General features: G+C 40.3%; 1 protein-coding gene across 6 annotated transcripts in view; it reads right to left on the bottom strand.

Annotated features, from left to right (window-relative positions):
- Positions 1-23,808, bottom strand: part of dlgap2a (discs, large (Drosophila) homolog-associated protein 2a) — a 164,545-nt gene that overhangs the window by 113,360 nt on the left and 27,377 nt on the right. For 2 of the 6 annotated variants that reach the window (XM_044166673.1, XM_044166674.1), the window contains exon 1: positions 572-1,095. The exons of the other annotated variants lie outside the window; for them this stretch is intronic. The gene's annotated coding sequence lies outside the window, so the exon portion shown is untranslated. Of the gene's footprint in view, positions 1-571; positions 1,096-23,808 lie in introns of those variants that run through there. 6 annotated transcript variants of the gene reach the window in all.

Genomic DNA, 23,808 nt, shown 5'->3' with positions numbered 1-23,808 from the left:
GTTATCATCTGTGCTGTGCTGCACTGCACTCCACGTACAGTGCGTCTACAGGGTTCCCCTCAAAAAAAGAGAAACATAATAATGCTGCACTTTTTTATACGCCCCCCCAAACACACTCAGCAAGACTCAAATATACATTAATAGAAGCTACCACCACTCCCCGACAACTAATAAAGATTGGATAATGTGTGGAACATGCAAATCATGTACAGCACAAGAGGTTAACACAGCTAATCCTGCCTCAATATTTAAAAATGGCAAGCGATTTTAAGTTGCTGCAGTAGATCAGAATTTATTGCAGAGCTCTTTGGCAAATATGATGGAAGCTCAGAGAGCCCAAGTGGTCTATTATAAAGCCAAGAAGCAGGCAGATTTGAACACAGATACACACATTACTGCATACCATATGTTAACATACCCTACGTTGGACCTGTAAGCACAACTTCTGCCAAAATATATCCTCATTAGAACATGTCAACCCCCCTTAAGGGAGAAACAAGTGAAAGACGCTCCTCTGTCACCCACTACATCAAGCGCAGAATAAAAACATCAAGCCAGAGAAAGAACTTACCTGGCAGAGTCTAAAAGCAGGAGGTATCTAAGAGCACACGCTTCTCTGTCAGCCGGAGACAGGAGAACATAACACAGTCATATGTGCAAGAGATGTTGGATTAAAGACTTTCTGAGCTCTTCCCTTCTCTCTCATCTATCCTATGACTTTTCCCTCACATTGATCCAGACCCTCTGACGATAGGTAGGGGGGTGGCAAAAGAACGAGGGCTAGAAACGAAAGAAGGGTGGGAAAATTACAGTGAGATGCTCAGATCTCCTCCACTGAGACGAGTTGTGAGCGCACCGCGAGGACCATCCACTGCAGCAGAGCAGAGTAGCGCGCAGCAAGAGAGGGAGAGGGAGAGGAGAGAGGAGAGGCAGGCAAAACAGGCATTTGCTGCTTCTGCTGGTTCCAAAAGCATGGCTGGAGCAAAAATCTGGGACTGGAGTCTGGATCCAGGACTTCTCCTTTACTGAGCGTTTAACCGAACAGATGGAGAGTTATGGAGAGAATGGGTGAGAGACAGAGGAGACGAACAGAGCAAGAGATAGTGAGAGGCTTTTTTTTTTTTTATGGCACCAAGCAGACTCTTCCACTATCTCAATGCCATTCCTCTCTTGCATGACATCTAATATTTTTCCCCTTCTTTGCTCTACCACTGAATGTTCACCACCATTCTCCAGCTTCTTCCGTGTCCTTATCTACAGTGTCGCTGAGGATAAACTATTCAACTGACATCACATCAAGAGCTCTTTCCAAACATGGAGAAGTATTTTTTCCTCGAGTATGACGGCATCATTACCACTGACAATGACTGTCTCATTCTTTTGTTTTCTTTCTCAATGTCTCTCTTTCTCTTTCTGTCTCAGTCAATAATAATGTGTGACACATTGTATGGTTTTTCACCCATATCTTTAGACTTTTAGGTAAAAGACGTATAATTTGAAAATGTGTTCATAAAAAAGGAGAGCACAGTGAATGATGGTGCATTGAAGTTACATAACTGGTCAAATTATCCACACTTAGTATATATACCAGGCACACAAGTGGATATATTCACATATTCAAAGGATGTCAAATTTGAAAGTACACTCCAACAATGTGGCACATTTAGCTACCTATCAATCTCTCTTATGGGGCAATTGGGCCACCTGGTTGAAGTGCCTCTTGCTTGCTGCAACAGGGGAGCAGGCTTTTAGTTGGAGTCCTTCGGCCCCAGCAGGGCTCAAGGTCGCTTGGCAGAGCTGCTTGCCGGCAGCCCAAATCCTTCAATGATTAACAGTGGCAGACAGGATGGAGCAGCTGTCAATCCAGATCTATAGTCTCGGCCAAGAGAGCCGGCCAGCCAACCACCGTGCATTCTAACGGTGCTCAACCAGGTAGAGCGGGGATTTATGAGCCCATTGAAAAAATTCATTCCCCCTTCACCGGAAAGGTGGGTACATACATATTACAGATATTGTTCCCTGGCTCATTCACGTAAAAAAATTAAAGAGAACAGGGGATGAAACGAAGGAGGGGATTGGCTGTCTGGGTTTATAATGAGACTGTGGTTCTATCAGATGGGTTGATAGGATGATACCTGTTGGATTAATATTTGCACAGCACTGTTTTTATCTTTCGTAGTAAATCACTTGTCAGCTCCATTAAAAAAAAATCATTTTAATTTTGATGTCCAGTTTTATCACTGGTGTAACTTACTCATTCATGTTGCGATTTTGCCGTCCTTTTTCTGTTAGTGTGGCAGAGGACATAATTTTCTGGGGTAAAATTGATATATTTCAGTCACATGTTTATTATTAAAAAGTAAAAAATCTAAAATATTGTGGCTGAATCAAATCATATCTAATTGGTCTTAAAGCACAGTGTATCATAGCATTACAAATGTATCTGTATTGTTTTTGTATCAGATCGTGTATCAAGATACGTATTGAATTGTCTCAGAGGGAGAGATGCATACCACTATAAATTATATATTCACCACATCTACATCCATTAAAATGTATTTATCTTGTTGCTTGCCACAACAATCTACCTTTCATCCTACCAATTCTCTGCTTTTCACTTTTCCTTCCCTCTCTTCATCCTGCCCTTCTTCTTGATCTCTCGTCTCTTTCTCCTCTTTCTTTTTCTCAGGTATTATCATTCTCTGAGCTCTCCACGTCCTGAACGTACAATATCTCTACTCTCCTGTGTCGGGTGTTTCTCGGTCGGCTGGAAAAGCAGGCCTTCCTCTTTGTGTATAACAAATCTCATCTCACAAAAATATTCATTTCACGGGTCGCTGTCCCATACAAGCCAATATCCACGCAGGGAAAGGCATTAAGCATTATTCCCTGCTCTATTCAAATTGGAAACAGCGAAGTGGGGCTGTGCCAGAGATATCAGCCTCCTGCTGTACGCGGTTTGTCCTTGTAATGAGGTTGCAGCCACTGCTAACTATTCATTCTAGTCATTCACCAGCCGGCCTTATCATTGCTCTCGAATGACTTTGGCTAAACGACATGCAAAGGAGACACGTCTTACCTGTCTTGTGTTGACTGATGTGCTCTTAACAGTTTGTCATCGTTAAATGACACACATACCACACCCCATGAGGTCCACTCACTGTTGGGTGTGTTGGGACTATGCACGTAGGGAGAGAGCTAAATTTAAAGATAGTAGATCTTGTTTTCTAATTTTAAAACAGGTCAGCATCACAGGAAATACAGTATGTACACTGAGAATAGAAACATTGAAGACATCTTCCTGGTTTCACACAATCCACATCTTAGTTGTCTTTCTTTAGCTCATCTGCATCTCTTTAGTACATTTTCTCTGTGAATGATGTAATATGAGTGAAATATCGATGTTTGTTAATTAAAATATTGTTCTTTAATTCCTCATCTGTTCTGGTTGACAATGCCAATAAACTATAAAATATAATGTGAAATGTCATCAACCTGGTTGGTCAATGACATTTCACATTCAAACAAATGTAACACACAAAAACAATGAAGTCTTAAACAATCTTAAAAAACATAAAACTTTATTTTTATAATCCATAAGATTTTCATGAAATCAAATCCTATTCATGGTCAGCCTTTTGTTAATTTACTTCTGTAATTACCTCTCTATACACTGTAATAACGTTCATTGTTAGTGGCGGAGTCCGCCGTTCCCACAATTCAAATGATTTACTTACACACAAGGGATCACAAGAAATGATGAATGCATATAATCCATCGTTACTGTTTGTATTTTTGGCTCAGTGATATCAGCCTCAATATTTATTGTTACAAAACAAAGGTTGGCTTTTATTGTTGGCCTGATTGTTGGCTAATTTTCAGCATTTTTTGACAGGGGATCGGGTTTAAATATTGCAGGGACTGATAGAACAAGAAGGAGCAGCAACAGTGAGCTGTTAAATGAGGTTTTTCGGGAACACTGTACACCTCTTTTCAGGAATAAAACCAGCTCATTTCATTGTGTCCTTCTGTTGTGTGGAAAACTACTCACCCAGTGCACAGCATGAAATCAAACTGCGGTTGCTCATGGCATGATGGAAAAAGGCCAATTATTTACTTTCTTCTTCATCAAAACAATATGGATTTGTTTGGCTGCACTGTAAACAGATACATCCCTTGCCCTTCTGTTGTATTTCTGACAAAGTAGCTGCTCAAGGAGTGTTTACTGTGGTGTTGAACCACACTTGCTGTTACTACCAGTAACCACGGGTGTCGTATAACTGTAAATACAATATCTTAATGTAGGTTCAATGTTTTGTAGACCAGTGACGTTTTTAGAGTTTGACTGAAGTATTTAGGTAAAAGTATGCTGGGCCACAATCTTTGCTGTATATTTAGGCTTTAGTACACAGTATTAAAAAAGTATATCAGCGATTTAGTATTGCCCTTCTATAAAGTTGGGTGACTTGGGACAGACAGATAAATAAAAATAATGGTCAAGATATCCTAAAAGCCTGCATCTTACCATCATGTCTTTCAAACTCCAAACCCTGAGTTTGTAATGCTGTTAAAAATGTGTGGTCTCCAAGCACAAACTAAAATACCTGAGTGACGCACAATTTTCTCAAACTTGACAAAGCTCCTCCAGAGCCACAGAAGACATTTTACAAAAATGTTTTTACAAGCTGAGTAGTACTCTCAGTCGCTAGCAAATTGACTTTGACATGTAAAATCAGTGGAGTGCCCCCTTAAGTAAGTAAGGGTTTTACCTGGATTCACCTCTTTCAGTGTAGATCACCAAGACAGTCACTAATATTTCTTCCATTGAGTGTGTCTTGCCTTTACACCTTAACTATGACCTGTTTACCTGCCAGACAACACAACAAAATTACCAGTTTGTCAGCAATGCATTTTCAAACCTCAATATTGTTTTGTAGCAAAGTCCAACATCTAAACTTACAAAACCCACAAACATGCATTACTTTGACACACTATGCTGTATCAGTGGCAGTAGTGTGCATTGGCTGCACAATGTCAAAACTGCTAAACCACTGTGACATTAAATGTATCCAAGAGGAAATATCTAAGTCTTTCAGACAAATCAAATCCAGTGTTAATTTAATACTGTGTCTGTATTCCTGGCATATCTGGTTCTGCTTGCAGCTAGGATAATAGCTCTCCTAGTTTATCTGCTTTCTCTGATCTCATTTGCTGTTAGGTTTTATTTGTGGTTTGTGTAAATGGTGTGCGTGTGTGCGTTATGTAACCATATCCATTGCTAAACACTGCTGTAGTTGTTCAAGGTGATATCACCCACAGTATTCACTAGGATTTCTCACACACAAACCTCACAACCCGCTAATACGTCTACATCACAGTGTGGTGCATCCATCCACATCTCAGCTAGTCGTAGCACATAGGGGAATAAAGCAGCTACAGAGTGTTTGAATCATTTACAGCAGTTTTAAAAGATACAGGAGCCTGTCAGTGGACTGATGGTGTCTAGAGGAGTCTGTCATATTCACAACATCCTTAGGCTATCAGAAGGGTGAACTGCAAAGAATAGCGTATAACCCACATGTATTTTTCATGTCACTCCCTTATTCATATCCCCAGCCACCTGTGCATTGACTGGGTCAACACAGGGCTTGATGAATGACGCCTGGTTAGGCTCTAAGAAAAACAATGCGCTGAATATGCCAAGTCGTTCTGTTTGCAGTTTAGGAAAACACAAGAAATGACTCTGAGAGGGTGATTACTTGGTCGAATTAAGCAGTGTGATGGATTTTCCCGAAACTAATAACACACCCAACTAAGACAAATGTGTGAGTGAAAGCCCTCCGACTGCAAGTGCATAATAAAGACTGGCTGAGCAATATAATAAAATAGTTTTCTTTTTTTTTCATGTTGCTTATGCCTTTCGATATCTCCTCTCTGCATAACAGTTTGCTTAATGTGATTGCTACAATTGCAGCGTTTTCCTCAATCTCTTCAGATTGTGTCAATATGGTGCTATTTTTCACTTCTGACAATTGATAGTTGAGATTTTTGCGTTTGGTCTTGTAAAAAAAAAAAATTCCAATTACATTTCTCCACCTGTGCTCTCTCAGTTTCTTAAAGCTACAACCTGATTTGACGTGAACTGAACTGAAGCAGAATAAAACCTCATTTTGTTCCTCTATTTGACTGTTGTCTTTGATTGCGACTGTGGCAATGGCAAACACCTCCAATTTAATTATTCCTACTTTAAAGTTCCTTTCCTTTGTGAGCAGGAAAAGCAGAGAAGACTTTTATTTCACCAGATTTAGGGAATCCTTATGAATAGAATTTAACAACACTAGAAGCGGTATAAAAAACAATGTAGCATAATATCCATCTCACTCCGAACTGTTTGATCAGAGCTGGACATCCATCTCAAAGCCTGCGTCTCGTGCAGTTTGTGATGAGCTTTGTAAATGATGTGTTTGCCTATTCAGAGTTCTGACTCAGCAGGCTGCTTTGTGGCAGCGGCCCAGTAGAAAGGAGACCTTCAGCAGTTTGTCTCTGATTCATCTAAATCATTAGTTCTTTAAAACACTGTGGTGGAGGGTGAATGTTTACGGCCAGGAGACATCAAAGGTGTAAATCAGGGGTGGTGCTGGCCCCTCCCCTGTGGCATCATCAAAAATATGATGAATGGTCAGCACATTCAGGAAAAGTTTCTCATACGACAGCCATTTTACCACTGAGGTCACACCAGTTAATACTTTGTATATAAAAGGTGACAGGAAATGAAACAATAAATGCAAAGCATGCAAGGCCTCATTATTCCACTACCGATGTGTAGTTATAGTTGCATTAGCTGTGTTTCTGTCACAACGGTGAGGGAGAGTGGCAATATGGAATAGGACCCAAATGCAGACAGGCAAGGCGGACAGGCTAATTTCAGTGATTTATTGATATCGAAAGGCTTACAGGCAGGTACAGTTAGGTAGGTAGGCAGGCAGGCAGGCTGGTTCAGGTGGCTTGAAGTGAAGACAAAATGCAAGAGGGCAACATACGATCTGACAAGAGAACAATGGAAGTGGACTGGTATATGTAATGAGTGACTGAATGAGATGCAGGTGAGGAGGTGGGTAGGGCAGATGAGGGAAGGGCAGATGAGGGAAGTGGGAACAGGTGTTCAGATGGGTGGGACAGTCAGGTGATGGGGAAAGGATGGAAAGTCTGAGGGCATCTGGTGGATGGATGGAAAATGGCAATGAAAGGGCATGGGGAATTAGGAATGTGGCTGGAGAGGAGGGAGACAGAGACAGACTGTAACAGTTTCGTCTTTCTCAAATTTATGGTTCAATGGAAAAATGCTTTAGCTCAATAGCAAAGCAAGCAAAGCTTTATTTATATAGCGCATTTCATTCCAGGTGGAAGCATAATGTTCTGAGCTACCCATGAAGTTGCAGCCACAAAATAGTAGTAGTATGACCATCTGGGTTGCCCTGTTACCCTCTAAGCTGCAGCTTGAGACAGCAATGGCAATTTACATTAATGATAGTTTGACAGTCTGTCGAACTCTTCTGTTACTTGTTGGTGTCCAAGAGTATAATTCTATCAGTTCGAAGGGTTCTGAATGTCATTACAAACACAATAAGCAGCTACAATGGTGGTTGCATGTCATTCCCCATCTCTCTGTCCCCTCATTTCCTGTCATCTCTGTACTGTTGACTCTATAATAAAGGCATAAAAATCACCCCCACAAATATTTCCCTTCAACACTACTACATGTTACTTCATGTCTGAATTACAAAAGCATTCACCACTGAAATTCACTTCAGTCTCAATGCTTGTTTTCTGCTTGTAGTCTCCACTTTCTACTCATATCATTTCAGAGTTTGCATACAGTTCACTGTACTGTAAATTGAAATTTGACAAAATACAAATTGGGTAGAATGAAAATACAAAAGGTTACAAGATTATAAACTAAATTTACACAACAAATCAAATGGCATTGCACTAATGCCATTTGATGCACCAATTTTGATTGTTTGCTCCGCCCTGATCAGTTTCACCTGTGTCTCATTGTCTCGCTTACCTGAGTGTATTTAAGTCTGTTTGCATCCTTTGTTAAGTGTCAGATTGTTACTTGCATGTCAAGTGGCTTGGTCTCTGTTACCTGTGTTCCTGCTGCTGTGTTTTGGAGTAATTCTATGTTTTGTTTGGACCTGGCCAGCTTTGCTGGACTCTGTTGTTTGCTCCCTCTGACTGGTTTGCATTTGTTGGACTGCATTCCTGGTGTTTGACTACTGCCTGCCTGAGAACTTTGAAAGCCTTATTGTTTCATTAAATTGACCTGTATACCTGCTTGTCTGCATACTTATCTTACCTATGAGCCACATTCATGGCATTTACATAGTAACATGGTCCCATAGCTACTATTTTCAGTAGGTTGGCACAAATGTTTACATATAAATGAAAGCAATGAAGAATTAAAAAAAACAAGAACAAAACAACTTTTCCAGATGGTGGAGGCATCTGAACCATGATGCTGTAAAACTGCACACATACATACTGCACACATACAGCCATGCCAAGTGCATTTGCAGCTCCTAACTCTCAGAAGGCCACTTTTGTCATCTGCAAGTCTGAAGGCCCAAAATGTGCATTCTCAATGACAGTGTCACCAATTACTTCTCCCTAATCTGACACAAACCTTGGGAAAGGACGCCGGTAATGGTGACAAAAACTCTGTCAGGAGGCATTATTCTGTTCCCGGAAAGGGTGACAGAGACAAATAATTTCATATGGCACAAAGTGGAAAGAGAAAAGGGAAATGAGATGCATTAGAGAGTGAGCAATGGTGATTATTGCACTGACCGAGATGTGGTAGTGTTTGTGGAACCAAAGCTGGACTTTAATGAAAAGAAGGCAGTGGATGACGAAGAACAGTGCTTACGCTGAAATTCAATATCGCTTTATGTTTACAAGCTGGGCTCCTGTGCAGTGTTGCATAGATTGTAATGAGTGTGAACTATCTCGTTCTGATGGGAAGAAGACTAGTGAGCTCAGTAAAGGGCATTATCAGGGAGATTATGCACACAGGGTCTTGCTATTACAGGTCTGAATAATTCCTACACTGCTCTCAAGTCTATAATACCAAACATCCCAAATGAAATTAACTGAATTAGGACAGTGATTTTCAATGCCTGGGTCATCATGGACACATATGTTAATCAAATAAGTCACAGAATTCAGGAATTGACAATTTGCTAAACCCCTTCCCCGAACAGTGATTGTCGAATCATAATTAGCAACCTTAATTTGGTATTGGATTTGGATTTTTCTACGTTGAAGTGGTGTGCATTGGACTGTAGTAAGAGTGAGTGTTTGGATGGTGGTTTCTTTTTTTTTTTTAGCCTTTCCAAAACCAAAAACTTCAAGAATAAAAATGTAAGGCATGGATTAATCTGGGTGGTAAGTTGCAAACATTAGCATGTCCAGCTATCTAGCTTACTACCAATAGTTGTAACCTAACCGAGCATTGCTTTCAATGCCAGTGGCATTTCATACTACACTATTTTACATTTTTAAAAAAAAGCTCTGTTCAGGACTAGCACATCCACTGTGTAGTATTTCCCGGTGGGAGCCGGTCCTGGATGGTACTATATTAGACTTTAGGCTAATGTTAACGTCTCTGTCCTGCTTTTTATTGGATTTGCATTCACCAAATACATTGGTTAGTCCTCATCCTATGACGTTTTTCTCTTTTAACATTAAAAGTGAAAACATGGTGTTTGAAAATATGAACAATGAAGCATAAATCTACATAAGCTAAGCAGCTAAACAAAGTTAAATTATTCCTTATTATATTTAACACTAGGGTTAACTAGCCCTACACTGCAGTACAAAAACATTGCTGGTGAGGATGCTGACTTTTTACCCATGTAGCTTTAGCCTCAAGCTTTTAACACACTATCAAATGCATATTTAAGACCTCTTTACAGGGTTCTTGTTTTAAACTGGAAATATTAAAAAGTCAGCTGGAGACAGTGTTTCAACCAACTCATGGTGCTTAATTAGCTAGCTAGCTGCAGCTGATAAAATCTGCTTGCGACATTTGTCATTTCAGCAGACATAATCGACGGTCACTGGCTAGCAATGAGAGGCCTTCTTTTGTCTACCTCTGTCTGAAATCATGGACCCATTGTTTTCAAAAATTGATACACATTTTGAATGGTACATCTGCCCGTTAACATTATAAACTGCATATGCTGTCTGAGAACAGAAAACCTGCCAGGCATAGCAACAGTAACTACAGTATGGTGGACAAAGCTTAGCAAACAATCAATTAGTTATTGGATATTTAACTTTATCTTACAAATTCCAATGCCATGTACTGTAGGCTAGAGTTAAAATATTGCAAGATAATACACAACTATATATATATATATATATATATATATATATATATTAATAAGAAATATTATGGTGCAAAAACAACTGATTTAATCTATATGGTTCACATTGAAAAATTAAAACCTTTTTTTATTTTAAGATTTGTTCTCACATCTAATAAGGTGGAAGATTCCTGTCAGAGCAGCAATTAGCTTCTTGTAATTAGCATGTGACTATGTCTGATTTCACAGGCCCTCTTGCAGAAAATGCTGCCTCCACATGTTCAACCCTGCATCTGGTGCTGCGACACAAAGACAAATTAGGGGTCATCCGTTGATGTTTACTGAAGAAAATTAAAACAAAGTGTGCTCAAGTTAAATCGGCTTGACCTACTGTTGCGGAACTGTGCACATATGTGGCTTCTATATAGTTGGCTTCCTTCGACGCAATTTGAAAGACAAAAACACAGCAGCAACACACCAGCTGGCCCGATAGCAACAGAGGAATACACACACAAAGACACGTGTTCTCCCATGAGCTGGATTTTGTTAATATGATGTGTATCTGTGTGTTTGTGTTGTTTACAGAATTAAGCCTTTCAGCTTGTGACAAGGGAAATTAATTCTGAGTGGGAAAACTACATTATAACACTGGTCCTCCATACTGCTCATGAGATATATTTATCTCTGCGAGTGCAAAATATCACCTTCCTCCCTGTTGAACACAGCATATTTAAGGAGAAACATGGATCTCCATTATAGGCTGATGTCACTGATGGTAGCCATATTATAGGTAGTGTTGAAAAAATCCCAAACATCCCTTGTATTTCTAGACTGAGCTACATAATCCTGTGCTATAATGTGCAGACAACATCTCTCCTCCTATCATCATGGTAAATCTTGTGTATATTTGCCTACTTATTGGATATTACCAGCATCACAGCATATAGTGACACAGGGATCACGCAGGTTAACATGAAACGGCGGGTTATCTGATCTCACTCACTGCGAGAGCTCAGACTCACAATACAAATACACAATAGAAGTAGAGATGCACTTATTTTGTAACAAGCGCAGCTACGTCGAATTGTGGTAGTGCTTAACACGCAAATTATATGCTGACTTATTTGAAAAGGGAATGTCTTGCTTTGTTAAGTAAGGGGAATAAACAAAGGCAAACTCAAAACAAAAAAATAATAATAATAAACAGACATGTACAGCATACAAATGAGTTCATAAATATGCCAAGCTCAGTGGTGAATTAATTTTCTTCATAGGAAACAGTATGACAGTATTTGATAGGAGGATGTAAATGAGCATCAGAATACAAACTCATATTCCAACAGAGGTTTGTGCTTTTTTGTTATCATTTCCAAAGCTTACAAGTCTATTTCAGAGGGACATACAATATTCTTACAGCTTTGTAAATAACCTCAGGGGGTTTCCTAAAAAGTTTTGATTGTAATCTCTGCTGATTCTTAAAGTCTTACGTCTTAAGGCAAGACAAAAAGTAAGTCATCAAGCTAAGTATGCATAGTAGAATACTAGGTATTTGGGGTATATAACACAGCCATCATAGCCAAGGGGGGCTTATTTACTGTGATTATGGGTATGACAGTGATGGAGTAGTAGACTTCTACTTTATAATACAATTACCAGTACATGTGCACAGAGCCAAAAGTTAAATAGAGAAAAAAAGAAAGTTTTCACTCTAGTGCTCTTCCTTTTTTTGGGTAAAGTATGACATAACACAAGAGTTATTGCAGTTACACATGAATACATGTACAGACAGAGAATAAGGGTTATGATGAGCTAATATGACGGTAGAGGTGCTATTGTGTTGATGTGGTATGAGTTAACAGGGGAGATGTCCACACCGCTAGACTCTTAGGAATAGGTTTGCTGGTTGGAGTTGACATTTAATTTCCCATGCCAACATCCCAGACCCTCCAAGAGGGAGTCTGTTTACGCTGGATTTCCAAACTTGGAACTTGGAACTTGCATGATTTTTTTTATAATTCCACAAATTTGGTTAGGCAAGAACAAGCTGTCTAGTTGATGATAACCCCGAACTCCTGCCAGGAGCTGGCCAGAGGCTCGCTCACCAGGCCACCCAGGAAGACTCAGAGGGTCTCATGGATAGTGTAAAAGAGGGATTTAGAGAAAACTAGAGACAGACATTTTGTTGGGTGGGTTATAAGGTTGATATTTGCTCTGATAGGTGTGAATTTTGAATGTACTGTATCGGTATGCATGTACACGCGTCAGTCACTGCTGGAGAAACAAGACAAGGAGCCACTCCAGCAGCTCTGTGAGGCTGTACTGAATGCTAACGTCAGCATGCTAACATGCACACAATGACAATGCTAACATGCTAATGCTAAGCAGGTTTGTTGAACATGTTTACCATGTTCACCATCTTAGGCTTTGTTCAGACTGCAGGCAAATCAGATTTGTTTCTCAAATCAGATCTTTACGACAGACTGTCTGCACTGTTATTTGCTAGCGATCAGATCGGATTTGTGTCTCCAGACATCACTAACCTATCTGCATGGATTGCTGTGGTAACGACATAGGCGTCAGTAACTACGTACGCTGGTGACGCGGCTGTCCAACGTGGAAGCATGAGAAATGGAGATGCATTATCTCGCCGTCCAAACAATCGCGCTAGTAGCAGCATGGATTCTGGTCAGCTGCTCTGATGCACTTCCGTCACTCTGCATTTGACGTCAACGTTGTGTGTCGCATTGCGATTGACACAAAAGACACTTTGAAATTCTATTTGAGCGGCCAGAGCGTCTGGACTGAGATGCATCTGTAGAAATCCAATTGGAATCGCTTTTCAAACCGCCTCCAAATGTAGCTTGGATCTGATTTGCAAAAATTGCATTACACTTTTTGTTGCTGTCCAGACTTTCTAAAATCAATCTGGATATGCCAAAAAACAGATTTGGGCTGGCAGTCTGAACAAGACAAGTTTAGTGTGTTAGCATGCTAACTAGCACTAAACACAAAGTACTGCTGAGGCTGATGGAAATTACATTAGTTTAGCAGGTATTTGTACATAAACCAAAGTACTGGAAGAATTACTATTTTGACTTGATGATGACGCTAGAAGAATGTAAATAAATACCGGCATAAATGGCTGTACCGTGTATCATGTATGTGTGGGTATGCATGTTTGCGTGTGTCAGTCACTGCTGCATTAAAAGAGGAGGGAGGGAGAGGCTTCCTGCTTATAGGTGAACAGAAACACTAGATTTTGTCAAGATTGTTTGTGTTTCTAGTTAGAATGTTTCTTTGGAAAACCAGATTGCTTAGATAAAATTACTCTACTTCTGGATTTAATAGGTATCACAAGTACAAAAACGTGTCAAATAAATATATATGTATAAAACTATCGTCCTGTATATACTGTATAGGCAACCACTGCCAAGTCCTGTTTGTTTCTAGATGGCCTAGAATCTCCAGAGAAAAGAAAAGATCAGAAACTGAATATCACTATACCACTGTTCATCCATTATTCAATGTCAATATGACATCGAGTTTGACTGCTAGTCTTTGAAATTCAACTTATTTTTCAAACTGTTCATTACCTTTAATATTCTCTTTCTACACCACAAGAAAGGAAAATAGTCAAAAAAGGCTGACGGAGCTGTCATTAGAATATGTTACAGATAAACAGTGAAGGGTGGATTAAGAAACAAAGAAGCATATAAAAATAAGGCCATTCTCACAACACTGTTGCTGCTTTTCTCTACTAAAAAACAAATAATACTCTGTGCTGATTGTATGATTCACATGTTGGACAGCATGAAAACCTCCTCCATGCTCCCATCAGATATAAGTGCATTACCTTTAGCCTCTCCCATCTCCAAGACTCAACTGTGAGAAAAGTAAGCCTTGGGAATTGAGGAAGCCCTGTGAAATCACCCTGAGTTTTATCAATAATGCAGAGCGCCATGGGGGTGAATAAGGACAGAGATTGAGAGAGCAGACTATCATCAAAGTTTCCCCTGCCCACTAATTTCCTCTGCCAGTATCTGAACTTTGATAAGGAGGAAAACCTTTTATTTTGAGGCACAGTTCCACAGCTTCACTCCACCACTGCGGTTTCTGAGTCAACATGGAAGATTTTCCTGTGTGTGTTTTCCAACATACAGACACACAGTAGCTCACAAACTACTCATGCTACTCAAGAAAGTCTTCAGTGTTTAAATGGCCTGAATATTCTGTGTCTTTAATGTTCAGACAAAGCCATTATTATACTTTTATGTCAAGAATGACATTTTTATGGTTTCACTAATGAATAATCCAGGTTAAACTGTCTCCACTAGAGCCTGACTAATACATCGGCTGGGCTGATATTATTGGCAAATTTTAGCTTTTCACAGTATTGATGTATATGTTGGGCACTAACTAACAAAAAAATACAGCCCAAACAGTGGCGGACTCAGGCTGTCTGAGAGGGAGTGGCGGAAAAAGGGCACCAGCTGCATGCGGTGGGGTACCAGCATGCTAAAAGTCGTGATGCATTTATGGTGAAACAGTTCCAAAGCCAGGTTAAGATTTAAATTGTTTTATTACTTTATGTGACTCAGATTTAAAGTACAACTACTACACCGCTGTAATAAAAACTATTAACTACTTAACCATTTAGAGGCACGTAGAGGTCAACTAATTTTCTAGCATATAGGGCAGCCTATATGGCACTTCATCACATTTTCTTCACTGAAAAGGCACCCTAGAGAACACTTTATCACATTTTATTCCATATTGGGCCACCGTAGAGGGCACTTCACCACATTTTCCCACTTGAAGGGCAACCTAGAGGGCACTTTATCATATTTTATCTACCATAGGGGCATCCAAGAGAGCACTTTTGCTGCATTTTTTCGATCGCCCCCCTGGGGCCTCCTCCATCCCTCCACCAGTGAGCCCAGAAGTGCCAGAGATATGCTTTGAAAAGGCATTTTTCATTTAAGTTTACTTTGTTGATTTAAATAATAGATGGTTAAAGCTTTCCTGTATCTTGCATCACAGAGATGGAAACAAAAGAGTAGCAGTAAATTACAGATAAATTGATATATAAAGTTGCAGTTATCAGTGGTGACAGAATAATTCATTTAATGTTCTTAATACAATGTTGCTCACACCACACACTAAGTATTTGTTATATTATATATATATATATATTTTAATAGTATGTATACGTACAGTAAAAAAGTTTTATAGGCTGAGTTTTCAAATATTTGCCACATATTTTTCTTATCTCAACTTTAATAGTTTTTTTTTTTCTTATAGTTGTTATTGATACAAATTTAAAGCTACAATCCTTAAGATTTCAGTCCTGGTTGATTTGGCGACAGCTCGTTACTGGTGGTAACAGCAAATGCGGTTAAATACTACAGGTCACAGAATTCTGGGGGCAGCAAAACAAATTATTGTCGTTTTAATAAAGAAGTCAGGCAATAACTGGCCTTTTTCCATCATTCTGTGAGCAACCTTGATCTGATTTTAGGCTGCACACGGCATGAGTCTGCGAACAGCAGGTACAGTGAAAGAAGTTGGTTACCTGGTCGCCTGCAGCTCTTCATCTAACAGCTCAGTGAGGTGGCTCCTTCTTGTTCCATTACTCCCTGCAATATTTCTGATCCGCTGTCAAAAAATGCAGAAAATGACCGTTGTCTTGTTTTGTAGACACATTTTTGATGAACGATAGCGATCAGTGTCAAGCTCACTGACAAACATTGCATTTCCTGTAACTGCTTCATAATAAAACTCAACTCGTGTTTCGCCAGTTAAATGCTTTTAATGTGAAGCTGCAGCAGTAGGTTTGCATTAGTAGTAACTTATTACAGCATTTTTCCGGGGAATGTCGCCACAGACACCCAGTTCGTAATACTGCAAATATATAAATATTGCAATACTTTCATCAGTGGATCATAGGCTCCATCACCATTGTGTTACCTCATTCGGTGATAGATAATGACTTAACATTATTTGTTTAAATGAAAATCTTCGAGATTATAACTTTAAAGTTATGAAAAATGTAATATTGGTATCAGTCTTAGTGTCGGGTAAAGTATCGGTATCAAGTATCGGACTGGCTGTAATGTCATCCCATAAAATACCTGGAATACTCATATGTCAGAATGTTACATGTTATTTGTTAATATTTCACATGCTAATCAATACTACTTTTTCCAGTGTTGGTGACCGAAAATCTGTGTTCATACATGTTCCTATGAACAATATCAAACGTGTCCCTGCATTGCTGCTCAGTCTCTGTGTCAGCCTGTTCTCTTAGCTACCGTCCAACACACTGGGCTGTGCCTGAGAGACCTGCCTTCCTCCACACAGTCTGTCTTTCCTCATTCTCCTCTTCCCTGCAGACTCTCTCTCTGTCGTCCCCCCCGTGCTCTCCTGCCGATCCGCCTGTTCATCTCACAGCCAAAATGGCAACAGGCAAACTAGACAGCACGACTCCGCCAATATTACGACACAACGGACCATTTTTGTCAGAGTTCTGGCCGAGTCTGGTTTTAAGTGAAGGATTAATCTTTCAGAGGATCTTGGAAACTGAGGGCAAAAGGTTGACCTGCGATCTTTTGGGAGGAATATGAACCTGAGCATGTGGTGGTGTACAAATATGGGTGTACACGTGCAGTCCGTCGTCACAAAACTATAACACCTGTGATTTCTATCCCAAAAAACCTTTACATCTGCATTGGAGACACATTTCCCTCGGCCCAGACAAAGTCAGAGGGATGCTGAAATCCATAAAATAGCAGTGGAGAGGACAACCACTCTGCTAGGACTTACTATAATCCTTCAATTTCATATTTTAGCCGGGCGTGATAACAGGGCCACTCTATCTGCCACACACTGCTGGCACTGTCAAAAAAAACAAAAAAAAACAGACAGGAGGTCAAAAGATCGCTCCCCTACAATTAAGATTTTCCTTCAGGGGTCAAATGTAATATAAGTGGGCAAGTGTGTGAGTGTGTGCCGTGTGTCATGCTGTAAGGCACTAGTATAGTAGTATTTTATTCTAACATGGCTTGGAATAAGAGATCACAGCTCCCCCATGAGGAAAGAAGTTGGCATAAAATGACATGAAAGTAAAAGAAAGTTTAGAGGGACAAAGAAGGAGGCTCATACATCTGGAAACCTCGCCATGCATTATGGATGAATTTTACAAACATTGTCAAAGTGTGACAAAATCTGGGATCCATTTCAGATGTCTTTGCAGCAAGCCCCTTTCAGTGTATATCAAAACACAGCAGAACTATCTAAATGGCAAAAGGAACAGTTGAGTGGCAGTATGTGTGTAAACCATTCAGGGAAGGAAAAAATAGAAGGGACTGAGGGAAAGGAGTAGATAAGATGAAGAGCAGAAGTGGTCCTGGAAAAAAGCAATGATTTGGAAATGGGTTTTGACCCTGGCACATTACCAAGGTGTATCACGCTGTGGGAGGCGTAGTGTTTTTTTTATCATTTCTTCCAGAAGAAATAGATCTACAGTACCTAGCCAGACAGTTCTTCTTCTTTTCCCTCCCAAAAACGCAGCCAAGCCAGCACTTTTCATCTCTTGTCCCCCTTTCACTCTGGGCCTCTGGCCAGCATGGATGAATGGCAGCTACAGTCGTCTCTAGCATCCTCATGTTCCCCCTGCATGGAGGCTTGTTCCATTGCAAAACCTGGCTGGAGATGATGTGTGAGTGTATGTCTGCAAACTATTTTTTCTAGAATAACTCTCCACAACTCAGCAATTTCCTAAATTCCTACAAAGGGGCAGACACAACACAACACTTGATTGGTATAGCAAGATATGCCTATGGGATTAAATCAGAAAACATCCGTATTTCTGTTATCAGCGAGAAAACAAAATTAATTTTTTGCCTTGGGTAAATCTGAGGAAAGAAATCTGTAAGAGCTGCAGACATAGAGGATGCTATAAGGTGTTAGTCACCCTGTGTCCTCTAATTACCTGGAGCTCCTACACTGTTACACTCTGGCCTCTGTTCTTTTCAGTGAGGAGCTACAGAGCTTAGGTGTAATACGGCTTATTAATAATTAAAGTATTTAAATGGACTTTCATTGATATATGCTGACTCGGGTCACTTCTCGGCAATAAATGACTTCTTGATGGTAATAAAGGGTGTTTCTACAATGATTAATTGCCACAATTTTGCAAGTGGTCGAGGTACACCAACATTGAAACTTCTTATGAATAATAAATAGAGCGACAGTGAATATTATGTAGGAATACTGATCATTACAGTATAAAATACTGTGGACCTACACGAGTCTTCATGGGACATCTGAGTATAGATTACGACCTGGTAAACACTGATCTAAGAACCAGTCACATACAGAAATCCACCAAAACAAGCCCCCCCTGCTTTGTTTCAATCATCCCTTCAAGCCTTCACACTGAACTGACAGCCTGCTTAAATTCTGCCTCCTATTCTGCTAGTGTTGACCTTGCAGTGTTTAGGCAGGCTGCTAAAACCTCTCCAAATAGCTGTCTATGTGTGTGCAGACTGGTAGCAGGGCTGAGGTGCCGAGCTGATGCGTTGTGATGGCACACAGATTGAATGCTTCACAGGTCCCTGGTCCGCTCCACTAGCCCATATCCCAGTGCTGTTTCCTCCCCGATGCTCCGTGCCGTGAGAAAGTGATGTAAATCTATTGCAAAGGCCTGTTCACTGCAGCCGGAGATTCACCCTCTCAGTTGTGCAGACTAAAGATAAGCTGACTCACAACGCACGATAGGTGAATGCTAAGCAGTATGTGTGAATCCTATTATGGGGCTGAAGAGGAAAGAAGTGGGTAAAAGAGGTTTTTCAAAGCTGCAGTTCCCCACGCCCTTGCAGAGTCCTTCACCTGCAGCAACAGCATCGCCAGCATCACCAGATGTACAAAAGCATGAAAATCACAAAGTTCAGAGCACTGGTCAGTATTAGTGAACATGAGTTGGAGATCATTGATGTTATTTGCACCATGTGTTATAGCATGATGTGAATTTTTTTTCTACAGCAAAGATCCCAATTTAGGCACATAGCACCATCTCATGGTCTCACTCAGAAATTCATCTCTAATCAGTGAGAATTCACAGTAGTGCAAACAGCACTCTTATAGATGCATTCTTACAGAGACAAGTAGTGTAAATCAGTATGCTCTGCTACTGTAAAACACATAACATACCTAAATCAGAACTGGCAATAGCTTTAACACCACACCAAGCTGATGTGAATCGACTTCTAAGAAGGGCAAAATGCAGTAAAGGCTGGCTCTTTCCAGATCCAAATCAAGAGGTAAAATGTCCCGAACCTTTTCAAGTGCATTCTTGGTTTTTGAATGTGCAAACAGCATTCCCACAAACACATCGAGAAAGCCATGTGAGCCTCCTGAGGCATCCTGAGTCATTTGTTAATTCGATGCGCTGGTGTGAGACAGCTCCAGCTACATACAGTAAAGACACAAGTTATACAACTAGATGAATTATTAAATGTTCACACCGCTGCTTGAAGTGAGGCAAGGCTGCAAAGTCATTTAACAACAGCAGGTTCAAAGCAGGTTCAAACCGTCTCAGAGCTTTGGATGTGGCAGGCTGTGGAGTTACAGAATCTGCCTCACGTAGACTGAAAATAGAGGCTGAGATAAGATGTCGCCCTCTGATGAAAGTAGGCTTGAGTTGAACTTGAAATAGTGCAGAAAATTGAATAGATGTAGATGCAGCTTCATGAGTATAGGGTAATGCGTGTTCTGCAGAAAAGGAATATTTGTGAAATTAAGAAAAAAAACAACCACAAAACCTAATTATTAAAGTAGCTCTACACCAGCTACAGGTGATCATTTTGTGACACAGTGAGCTGTAGAGTGTGTGCATGTGAATGTTAAGTGAATGCTGAGTGTGTAATCCATATCAACATGCATCCTTCAATTCTCAATCACATCCATCTCTCACACCTTAGCCTTTGATTATGATGACAACCATATGCCAGGCTGTCTGTTCTCTATGCAGTCCAAGCAGAGTCATCAATCCCCCGGGCTGGATGTAATACCTGTCGACGCTAAACACACCCGACTTTCCATGCAGTGTGATGCATGAGCCATTTACCTGCTACCATTAACAGGGAAGTGTTATTAGCATTCTTTATGCAGATGCTTCCTCAAGATGTCACCACACCACTTGGGTGCAAAGTGGTACACTGATGTATAAGCTTCATCTGTCGATAATCTTAAACATATGGCAGTGTATAAAGCTACTGAGTATAATGCACTGATTAGCTATGATGCAGCACAGCAGGCAAACAAAAGCTATGGATCAACACTAATAGACTGTGTCTCTCTCTCTCAAATCCACACCACATTTTGCTGAGCCAGGTGTGTGATGGTGAAACACTATTACTGCCGTCTTAATGAGAGCCCTGTGTGCGTTTCCCCCTGTGGTGGTCCCAGCAGGGCCTTATCTGGGTCTGCTCTGTCGGACACGCTAGATGGGCGAGATAACCTCCATCTGTCTTCATGACTGTCTGGCCTTTATTGCTTTAGGAGAAGTGCTGCTTTCACAAGCTCTTCCTCTGCTCTGCCGGGAAAACCAATATTTGTTCCTGCGTTCAGGCCGGCGTGATTTGTAACAGGGGGGCTTTACGTTTCTAGGCCTTGCAAGGTAAACATAATATGCTCATCTTGATGAAGGGCAGGAATCGAGAAAACATCTGACAGTGAGTTCCTCTCTGATCGTCATCATGAAGCACCAGATATTATACTGGCCTTTGAACATAAAATCATCTTGAAATAATATTATCTTATATAACTTTTGTAACTGCACTTTAGGACAACTTGTAATGTAAGTATTAACAAGACTAAGAGTCTACAGCCACGCTAGCAGCTCTGTGAGGCTGTACTTTGCTTTAAGCTAAATGCTAAAATCAGCATGCTAACATTCTCACAATTAAAATACTTGCATGTTGATGTTCAGAAGATACGTTTACCATGCACACCATTTTAGTTTAGCATGTTAGCTAATGATCACTAAAGACAAAAGGCATCTGAGGCTGATGGTTATATCATTCGTTTTGCAGGTATTTTGTCATAAACCAAAGTATTGGACACACTGAAATTTTGAACTGATGATGTTGCTAAATGAAAGGTCAGTGAAATTACAATTCATCCCCTGAGGACCGTGAATGTCTGAACCAAATTTCATGGTAATCCATCCAATAATTATCGAGATATTTAGCTACAAACCAAAAATGTCAACCTCATGGTGGTGCTAAAGGAAAAGTCAGGGGATCACCAAATTCATCAGAATACATCGTCTGGGAACCATGAATGTGCGTACCAATTTATGTTGTAGATGAGATATTTCACAAAATAAGTGAAAACTTTGACTAGAGGAAAAAGTCAGGGGATCACCAAAGTCAGTAAGATAATCATCCTCTAGGGACCACAAACATCTGTACAAAATTTAAATGCAATCCTTCCTATGGTTGTTGATATATTTCAGTCTGGACCAAAGTGGTTGACTGACTGACCAACCATCAGACTGACATTGCCATTGTCAAGTGTGGCTTCTGAGCAGAAATACAAGAAAATATACAGTGGTTGTCCTATTGGTTTACTCCTCATTTCTTTTGGGTTTCTTTGAGTTGATCAGGCGTTTTGGAAATGGTCCAGGTGAGAGATGCTCTGATGCCACATTTCAAACTAAAGCAAAGTATTATTGATTAGAGGCAAGCTTGTACCTGGGGAACACAGCAAAACAACAAATCAGATTGGCAGTTTCACACACAATAATGCCAAGCGAGTTCATTTTTCGTGTACTGTAGCCTGTCGTTCCTTCCATCTGATTCCATCGAGGTACTCACTCAACAAATCAGAAAGTAATGTCAACCCACGGCCCCGACCCAACACACATATTTTTTTCCAATCTCACCCCTTCTCTTCAGTGGGTGCATGCGTGCAGATGTAGATAAACTTGTGGTCGTGGTACTCATCGTCAGCATTTAGCTAGCTACAGAAGGGGAGCAAGCGTAGACGGAGACTTGCAAAAGTCAAATGGTCTCAACATTGGCAGTGTACTGCACTCCAGTGTCACATGTGCAGATATCATACAGTTTATTTCAAAACAAAGGAGAGATGCATTAATGGTAAGCATAAAGTCTACAAGTCCAAAACTCACCAGTCTCGTAGATGAGAGCACTGCTTTGAGCAAGAAATCTTGTCTGGTTGTGTACCTAAGGTGCTCAGTTAATAATTATGATTAAATATTATATATAACTGCTTTTTTTTAAGACTTAGTGGAACTTGGATCTACTAATGCAGAAGGCATTACTAAGGGTCTTTTGAACAGTTCAAAACAGTTCAAAAGAGCCTTAGTAATGCCTGAATTCAAGTCATGTTGTTTAAGCTATGGCATTGATGATGCCTTTCTAAATGAGTGTTTGGTTGGTTTTTGCTCTGATGGAGCTTCAGTGATGTTGGGGAGAAAGGCTGGAATCTTTACCATCTTACCATTGGCTGGCACTGTTTAAACTACAGACTGGAGCTGCCTGTTGAGGATGCTATCTAGCACTGCACTGAAATTAATAATGTTTCAAGTTTTATGGACAAATTATATTGTCTGTACCACCAGTCCCCCAAAAGCCTCAGAAATAGGCATTCTGATTAAAAAGACTGGTTGAATCCTAGGTGTGAGATGGGTGGCCTCCTTATACAGAGCAGTGAATGCTGTTTGGACAATGCATGGTGCTCTGTATTCTCATTTGTGCAGGGCTAATGAAGATACTGAACGCAATTCAAATGACAGATGTATGTTTGAGGGACTTGCTACAATGAAACATCACTTTTTGACCAAATCAATGTTCTTATGCCAAAAGCATGGCCATAGCCTTTACCAGTGTTTTATGGGGATAAGGACATAAGACAGCTCTGTGACCTTTTTGACATCAGCTTTTCTGGTGTCAGACAGAGATACAGAGACTTCAAAGAGCATCCCTAAATTCCTTTGACCGATGGGCTACTGAAACTACACGCAGTAAAATCACTGTTGCAGTGCTGGGTTACAGAAGTCAAGACACCCTGCCCATTTATTTATTTTATTCATTATAGTCTGCGATTTTTAGTTTATCATGCTAACTGCAGATTTTTCATTTATCATGCTAACTACAAACTTTGCTAACTGCAGATTTTTATGCTGTGTTTCAATTTTGAGTGCATAAGTACATTCACACCAAGCAGCAATCTCTGGGGCTGAAAACGTGAAGCCACCACGGAAGTGCCAAAAACTGCAGTTACTCGAATGGCCACTTATGGCTGGCTCCAAAAGTGAGTCAATCCCCATTAACCCCCATGTTAAAATGCCCAACTTCACAGCAGTTATAAACATGTTTACAGCCTGGTACAAAAAATGTTTTTTGTCTCTATG

The sequence above is a fragment of the Siniperca chuatsi genome, linkage group LG15, assembly GCF_020085105.1.
Source record: "Siniperca chuatsi isolate FFG_IHB_CAS linkage group LG15, ASM2008510v1, whole genome shotgun sequence".
Classification (NCBI taxonomy): Eukaryota; Metazoa; Chordata; class Actinopteri; order Centrarchiformes; family Sinipercidae; genus Siniperca; species Siniperca chuatsi.
This window is presented reverse-complemented; position numbering and strand designations above follow the sequence as displayed.